The sequence below is a fragment of the Melospiza melodia genome, chromosome 3, assembly GCF_035770615.1.
Source record: "Melospiza melodia melodia isolate bMelMel2 chromosome 3, bMelMel2.pri, whole genome shotgun sequence".
In the NCBI taxonomy this organism is placed as follows: Eukaryota; Metazoa; Chordata; class Aves; order Passeriformes; family Passerellidae; genus Melospiza; species Melospiza melodia.
The window spans coordinates 2,117,282-2,126,275 of NC_086196.1; positions in this window are offsets into that span (position 1 = coordinate 2,117,282).

The window sequence follows — 8,994 nt, forward strand, 5'->3', positions numbered from 1 at the left end:
CTCCCGGCCGTAACCCCCGCACCAGCAATATGGCGTCAACAACAACGCCGCCGGTTCAAACGCCGGCCCCCCCCGCCGCAGAGGCTCACGGGACTCGTGGTTTCCCCGCCCTGCCCCACGCCACTCAAAGGCAGGATGGCCACTGGGGAGCTGGGACTACAGCTCCCGGCGTGCACTGCGCCGGCGGAGTAGGCTTCCGGGGTCTGGTTTAAATCCCCCTTGGGAGGGTGCGGGCTGGGGTGTGGATGGGGGCGCGGCGGGACCCCGGGAAGGGCCGCCGGTCCCCTTGGGACGCGGGGACACAAAAGGGGCGATGGCTCTGTCCTGCCTCTCGTTAGCGCAGGTGGCGGGCGGCCCGGGCGGCGGATGTACGTCCGCGTGGCGCTTGTCTGCATGTGAAATCGGGGGCAAAGTGCGCTTAGTGGCCTCCATGGTGAGGGCAGAGCAGGGAGCGTGCGGGAGTCCGAGGTGGCACCTGAGGACACGCACGGAAAGGCCTCACGATGTCGGGATCTGTGTCACGGCGTAACCGAGTGGTTTCCTTGCAGTTGCATAAAGCACATTCTTGCTTAAGGAGGGTGGTGAGGGAAGAGGTTCAAATAACTATGAAGCTGCTGCTGGGAAGAGCACAGCTCTTTTCCTGTGCAGCTTCCTGATTGAAACAAACTGTGTTACAGGTCACCACAGTGGGAAAGCTAACAGAAGTTTATAACCCCCAAAATATATGTAACTTCTATGTTTTCTGTGTCTAATTTTGGTAATTTAACCATAAACACGAAGACATGTTTTCTTTAAAAGGCAAAATTATGACTATGCTGTCATAAAGTTTTAACACTTCGGTGTTTTTTGCTTGTGTTCTGAAGTGTGAGCTAGACTTTCTGTAATGGTATAAAAAAACCCCACAAACCTTACCATCCTTTGGAAGCAGGATTTGCTGTACATGTTTGGTGTGTGGCATGTATTGTTAATTCACCCAAAGCAGCGCCCAGGCAGACAAAACACCAATCTGGTTGTGCTGCTTCTGGGGTAGCTGAGGTTTCAAGTGGTGAGGTGACCTAGCACAGCCTTCCTTCTCAACAAATGGTTTGTTTTCTGAGACAGATAGTTTGTGACGGTGCTGGTGCAATTAGGTGAAGTTTACCTTATGCCTGTCTGAGTTGCCTTGGCCTAAAATTAGTACTGCAAAATTGCAAAATAAAGCCTCTGCTGTGAGCTGTTCCTCTGAAGAGGAAGTACTTGAAGTGTTTCCTTGGAAATAAGGATGCTGACATGCCTTTCTAAAACTAAGACAAGTTTTGCTTCTCTGCAGCAAGATTCAGGAAATGTACTGATGTTATTACAGTGTTACAATTGTCCTACTATTAGTGTACTGGTATAACTACTTCTGTGGACACTCTTCTTTGGAATAATGCTGGCTGGTTTTCCATCCGTTTAATTCTTCATTTCCATTACATTTCCCTAAGCATATAGCTTTCCCTGTGTTTGGGCACCGGTGTTAGATATTCTTACCAAGCACTTAACCCAGCAAGACTAAGGTAAAATTGCTCTTGCAGGCTTTGAATTAAGGGAACCCCAAGTGTTTCTCAGTGTGTGTATGATGTACCTGTTTAGTCTGGAGTGCTCTGTGCCCTGCTTCTGCCATCACTGGTATGCTGAGAAGTGCCTGTGTTTGGGTGTGGTAGTGGAAGAAAAAAAGTTAAGTTTCAGAGTAACCAGTACTTCCCCACTGAAATTATTATTTTTGATATATATTCTGCATTCAGCAGCAGAAGCAAAGACTTGGTGACATTAACCATGTGGCACTAGATCCTAAGGACCATTCAGGAACAATTTAACTCAATTAAGACAGTCTGAGGAATAAGTGAGACTTCATCAAGATAAGGTTCCAGAAAGTCAGCTTTTGCCAGCACAGGCAGCACTGTAATTGAAAGCAATTGATTGGAACAGTGATTGTCCTAATCAACAGAGTTATTTGGCTTTTATCTGACCTTTAATTTGTTGAACTAAACTGAAGCAAGTCTGATTTAGGTCAAAATAAGAATTCACATAACCCTTTGCAGCAAATTAAACCCAGACAAACCAACATAGCTTTGCATGTAGACAAGCCCTAAGGCATCGAAATGTCCAACAGCAGTGACAAAGTGCTTGATGGCTGTCAGGGAACATGTGTTTTTACTTTCATTGTGGCAGGAAACACCATAGGGTCAAGGCTGCAAACCACTGTTTATATTGTTCTTTCTTCTACTTACTTATTATATAACCAATTTGCAGTGCCCCATTATGTGCTACATGGGGTGCCTTTAAAATTATATATTATAAGCATCTTTTAAAATAAAGAGTACCCACAAATTTTATTAATACTGGGAGTGGGAGAGCTGATTCATAACTGGCATTGTGCTAGATTTTATTGAATATGTACTTCGAGCATGACACCTGTTAAAAAGGCAAGTCCTGACTCAAGACAGTATTTTGACCTCTGTACAGCCCTGATTGAGGTGGGAAAGTAACCCTTTCAGTGTATTGCTTTGGGATGGTGATGGAAATATCATAGTGGACCAAATATTAGGCTTTGTGCAGTCCATTTTCTTCTCTTCTTCCCCTTCCTTTCATTGCTCCATTTCTCCTTTTTTTTTTTGTGTGTGTGTCTTCCTGTCATTCTCTTTCCATACCATTTTGACCTTGCTTCCTATTCCTTTTTCCTGAGACATGCAATTCATTTGATGCAGGACCACATCACAGGCCACAGGCCCCATCTGTTCTTCTACACCATCTAACCATGATCTTCTCACTTCACCTGTGGCTCATTTCTCATTAACCAGTCGTGCTTGCCAACACGGGACCATGGATTGGCTGAGCAGTTTCTAGGGCTTGTTCATTTCACCACAAAATTCGCTTCAAGTGGTGTCATGCCACTTGAATTTGGACATGGGTACCAAAGATTTCTTACTCATATATTAGGCACACGCTGTGGTTGCAGATTTTCTGGAAAAATTGCAGTGGTGGTGATCTGCCATTATGTCAGTGAAGTGTTTGTATGGTGCCAAGTGAGAAGGGATTAGTTAAGTTGGGAACAAAAGGAGGTTAGTACAGGAATTGTAAGGTGGAAAAACCAGCTGAAAGAAAACTGGAATAAATTTCTCAGTCTGCTTTGCTATATAGGAATATAGATGGTGCTGGCCAAAGGGAAAGGATACACAGGAACAGGAATGAAAGGCAGAGATCAGTGAAGTTCAGCTCTGCTTATTTGGATGCTGACTTATGCTGATAAACTCTACCAAAAATGATGACCTGAACTTATAATATGCACTGACTTTCAATAGGACAAATCTGTTTCTTAGGCCTGAGCTACTAAGGAATTGCCAACAGAAGTACAGAAGTATATTTCCCAATATAAAAGACACTCAAAACATCTATTTCCTCTAAAATACTGTATATAATTACACATATTCAGAAAAAAAAAATAAAACCAGAATCTGTATAGGAAAAGGAAAGTGAGCTGATTAGAATAATGTAAAAGGGAAAAATTAGAACCAGGAAATTAAAGTGTTGTTATTTAAATGTTATTACCCCTATTAGTTGTTGAATTCTATGATTTTTCCCTAAAAGCACAAGGAAAAAATAAGTTCAGGACATCTATTTTAGTGATGAAGACTATGTTGTGATACAGGAACTGTCAGTTACCTCACCCAAACTGGAAATAAGAGGAAGATTTATAGGTGCCAGAGGAATGAGTTTCCAGAACACTCTTACAGTAGCAGCAGTATGGGTGAAAATAAACCCCAATCTTTAGTTGTGGGTTAGGTGGGCTTTAGGTAAGGCTTAGTATTTTTGCAAAAAGGTATTCTACGGTATTGATGTTTTCAGTGACACTACTAGGAATAACCCAGGAAGTTTTGTAATACAAAATGACAGCAACAAAGTCAAAGTGGAATTAAACATTTTACAGGTGTGCTGGTTTTGGCTGGCATGGAGTTGATTTTCCTTTCGGTAGCTGATGTGGGATAAGTTTCAGATTTGTGACCAAAACAGTGTTGATAGTACAGGGATATTTTCATTTTTGCTGGGCAGTGCTCACATGGCATCAAGGTCTTTCTGCTTCTTATCCCACCAATGAGGAGGCTGGGGGTGCTTAGGGAACAGGGGGAGGACACAGCCAGGACAGCTGGAAGGGGCATTCCACATCCCATGGCATCATGCTCAGCACATAAAGCTGGGGAGGAAGTGGGGGGTGGAAATTCATAGCTGTGCTGTTTGCCTTCCCAAGTCACGGTTGGGTGTGATGGGGCTCTGCTTTTCTGGGGATGTCTGAACACCTGCCTGCCCACGGAAAGCCATGAATGACTTCTTGCTTTGCATTGTGTGCATGCACAGCTTTTGCTTTCCCTATTGAAGTGTCTTTATCTCAGAAAACTCTTATGAGTTTTCTCACTTCTACCTTTTCAATTCTCTCCCCCATCCCACCAGGGGAGTGGCTGTGTGGTGCTTAGTTGGTGGCTGGAGTTAAATTTGACAGTTTGAAAGGATATGAAGCAGGAATAACCCATTTGAGTCAGTTCACCTATATTCAGAATAATATATTGAAGCTATAAAAAGAAAATTACTAAACTCACTGGTGTATATGCATGAATTGTGCTAACAGACCTGGATATAGAATAATTAGGAAGCACTGAGTAAAGTTTTGCAGCTCTGACTACTGCAATTACCTCAATGATTTCAGGAAAGCATCAACTAGCAAAGCATGGATCAGTAATCTTTTCTATTTGTTGTTAGTCACAACCTTGTGTAGGATCACTAAAAAAAGGAGGGCAGTGTCATAAGGTACTGGAAATGCTGCTGCAACATAAAGAAAGATTGCCTTACATCACCATGTCCTGAATACCCTTACACCCCAATTTCAAATATTTTTATACACAAACGTTTTACATTGTGCCTATCTGTTTTCTACCTCCCTTTTACCATTGTTAAGAATTCACATTTTTAAACTTCACATATAATTTTCCCTGCCTGGATTTTGGACAAACACTGCACCAAATTCTGCTTTGCTATTGATCTTAAAAAAAACTGGTACAGTGCTTTAGCAGAAAGGAAAACTGTACTTCTTATGAAAAGATTTTTTTTTCAAAAATGTTCTCTTACATCTTTGTAAAGAACTTTTCATAATTGATTCTTAGGGTAAAGGAGCAGCATGGTATTGCGTATTATTGGAGTGTAGAATTGAGTCAACTGAAAATATAGAGCTGGAATGGTAAAAAAAAATTACAGGCCAAGTATTAATAATGTGAGTAATACTGAACATGTAAATTAAGAGCCATTGAAGTCAAATATGCTGAGCTGTGAACATCTCTCCACTTTTTCAGTGGACTGGAGCCTGGATCCTCTGTGAGCTTAAACAGCTGTGTCAAGCTGAGATTATGGTAAAGGTCAGTTTTCCTTCTGTGCCAGTATGTTAGTGAACAAACCAGCATGGGACATAGTGACAACTCAGCTATTAACTATCTCCTATTGATTTCCTCAGAACTTGGAGGAGGTGTGAGACATGTTCATTCTGTTCACTTGCAACACATAAGAAATCAGCAGGTACTTTCCCCTGTTGCCTCCTTGGAAATTTTGCTTGTATTAATCTCAGCTTTCTGCATCGAGCAATGAAGGACTGGGGACTTGAGTTAAAACTCCTATTTTTCCAGATTGTTTACTAAGTGTTCAACTTCTGTCACTATCTTGCCTGTCTTATCCATCCTTCTGTTCTTTTCAGATAGTACCTGGCTACATTTTATTCTCAAAAACTTCTTCCTGCCTGCTGCAGCTGACCTGCAGGATGCTCCTTGGTCTCCCAGGCAAGGTGCCATGTATGTGTGCTCTACCATCTATACACACCTGTGGTTTAACCCACTTCTCCCCCTCTGATCAATCACCCCTCTGTTCCCCTCTGCCAATCCTGTACAGTGCTTCTCATTTAGCATATCTTTTCTATTCATAAAACAAAAGATAGCACCCATCTTCTGCTGGCAAACCCACTCCTTGTCCTTTCTCCACCACCACTAATTCTGTCATCCTTCAAGCTGATGTGCTCCTTTTTCCTCTCATATAAGAGCTAGTTTTAGGTCATGGCTGCTCTTCTGTGAAGTATTTCCAATGACCTGGTTCCCCACCTCAGACCTTGTTTCCAAACTTCTTCCCCAGACTTGGGTCACCTCTAGCCTGCAGATGCTCATAAATTACCAGCTTTCTAGAACTTTCTCCAGGGAATCTTTAGTTTCTCCTTTCCACCCACAGTTCAGGGTCTCTCTGTTCACCAGTTCAGGAGACAAAGTTTTCACTGCCCTCCTCACCCTTTTTCCTTACTAATCAGGAGCATCTCGTCACCTTTGCACCCCTTCTTGGATGTTCTTGGGTTATTCATCCCTTCGGTTTCAGGCTTCACCTTGGGGGCCTGGCATTCCTCTGCTGATGCATTAATTTGGGGTTTATGTCAATCCCACACATTCTGGTCCAGTCCAGCTTTCCTCTAATAACTTCCTTCCCTTCTTCATTCCCTCCTCCAGCTTTCCTCAGAGGATGTTCACTTGTGCTGCCCTTTTTTCTTTAAGCCTGAAACAACTGCACCCATCTCGTGAGCCAAATCCACACTGCCTTCATTCAAACCTCCCCATAAAATGTACTTTTGCCATAACACCTATCCAGCTCAGATTCTTCTCCTGAAATATATCCTGTTCCTCTATAATAAAAACAAATCCTGTTTCATAACAAAACAAAAAGAACTGAGCAGGAGACCGACTACACAACTAATTTTTGGCAGTTGCTTTCTGCCAAGAGCAACATGCTTGTTCTTATCCCACTCCTTTGGATTGTCCTCCCCGTGTGCCTCCTGTTTGTCCTTTTGTTTTCAGCTTTTGATTCCTTCCTGAGGGCTCCGGGCCTGATCCTGTGCTCACACTGGTGTGAAGTGAGGAGTAGCTCTGCTGCAGCAAACAGAGCTCTGCCAAGGCGAAATTTCTGTGGAAGGCGATCATCCCTTTGTTTTAATATTAGCTAATAAAGCCTGTGCACAGCTCCAGCACAGCACTCTGGTCTTAATTAATAAAAATTAGCATATCCAGCTACATACACTCTTCTTTTTTTCCCTCAGCTACTTTGAAGAAAACCCCTTTGTATGTCTTCCTGGTTAAAAAAAAAAAAAAAAAAAAAAAAAAAAAAAAAAAAAACAAACCCAAACGAATAAAACCCCGAACATTAAAAAAACCCCAAACGAATAAAACCCCGAACCCGAAGTAGCATCAAACTCCCCCGCGAACAAAAGGCTCGGGTGCTCCCGGGCCGGCCCAGCTCCCAGCCCGCCGCCCCTTCCTCCGCCTTTGCTGCAGCGGCTTCCCAGTCTTAATTGGAGCCTCTGGGCATTATTGTGTTATTATTATTTAATAAACAACCACATAAAACACTGACATTTAAGTAAAAGTAAAGAAAGGAAAGCTCTGACTCCTAGTCTGTTCTGTTTTCCTGTTGGCTTGGGTGGAAGCAGGAGCAGGTTTCTCTCTACAGTACCCATGCTCACGAAAAACAAGCTTACATTTCTTGTTATAGGAAAGAGAGCCCACTGTGGATGAGCAGGCCGGACCTACTGCAGCTGTCAATTCCTGTTGCAACATAAGATGTAAAATAGAGAGTAATAAACTGAGCATTCCTGAATAAAAGGCGCTGCTTTTCTTTCCTGAGCTACAATTTGCAAGGGTTTAGCCCCATTTTCTGCGTTGTTATCCCCAGCATGTCCTTTTGAGTGGTTATCTGAAACTCACAGCCGCAGGGATGCTATTAAAAATAATAAATAGAAAAGATAGTTTTATTTTTGCATTTGATTGTTTGAAGCATTCCAGTGTGAGAGTTATCATGACAAAAGAAAATGTGGTATCCTTGGAGTGAACGCAGAGGAGCACAACTTGTTCAATAAGGTTTTGAAAGAAAAACAAAGAGCTAAAAGCCAGATCTGACTCCTTTAGAAACAAGTCTAAAATGAGACAGGATTCAAAGTGCTTGAAATACTTTGGTGGCAAGCAACAAAGAAGCGTCTGTTACTAGAATTGATTGAATTAAGGAAAGGGAGAGAAAATCTTGAGAACTTTTAAAAAGTGGTTTTAATGTGTGGGGAGTATAAGGACAAAAATTCTCCCGGGCCACAGCTAGAGCCCTGAATCAGCATAGCTGCTTTTCTTGAAGAAAGTGAAAACTAGACAAGGGCGAGTATGAACACACTTAGTATCCTTTTTCATTGTGGATCAAAGAGGAGGAATTCAAAGGGCTGCCAGGTCTCCACTTTCCTGTAGTGAGTCTAGAGTGTGGGCTCCGTTTATTTCCCTTGCATTAGGCAATGCTTCTCTATTACTCTAAATGATCCAGTCCTGAAATGGACTTCTTGTGAGATCTGAATTCTATTTACTGGTTTGTGTTTTTCAAGTACTTAGTAGGAATGAAACATTCCAGCTGTTTATAAAAATTATGTATATATGTGCTTTAATTCTAGGGAGTTCACCCCTCATTCTTCCCACCATTTCATTACACATTTGCTTTCCTGTATGATATATTAAAAGTTTAATGCAGTGGCTCACTTGCATTTACATATAAGGACTGTAATAATTCTGTGATGTTGCTTGGAACTTCTGTATGAACATGTTGTATAGAGTCAATGTGGGCATGACAAATGCATTGTAGATTTTTTGTAGATAAATTCACATTCACAGTCAGTGAATGCAAATATGAGTGAATTTGTGTGCAAATTTTAATATCTAAGCAGAGCTAATAAGTGCATGACACCTGTAACCACAACTGCCAGTGCAAACAGAAACTAGTTTTAATGCATTTGCACTGTTTTAAAAGTACTGGGCTTTGAAATATTTCAGCTGTAATGGTTGAGAAGTGTTCATCCTCCAGCAGGTATTTAAGTGTATGGACTCTGTTATTAGGAGTACTGAGTTTATTAGCATCTGATATGCAAAAGTCCTTGTG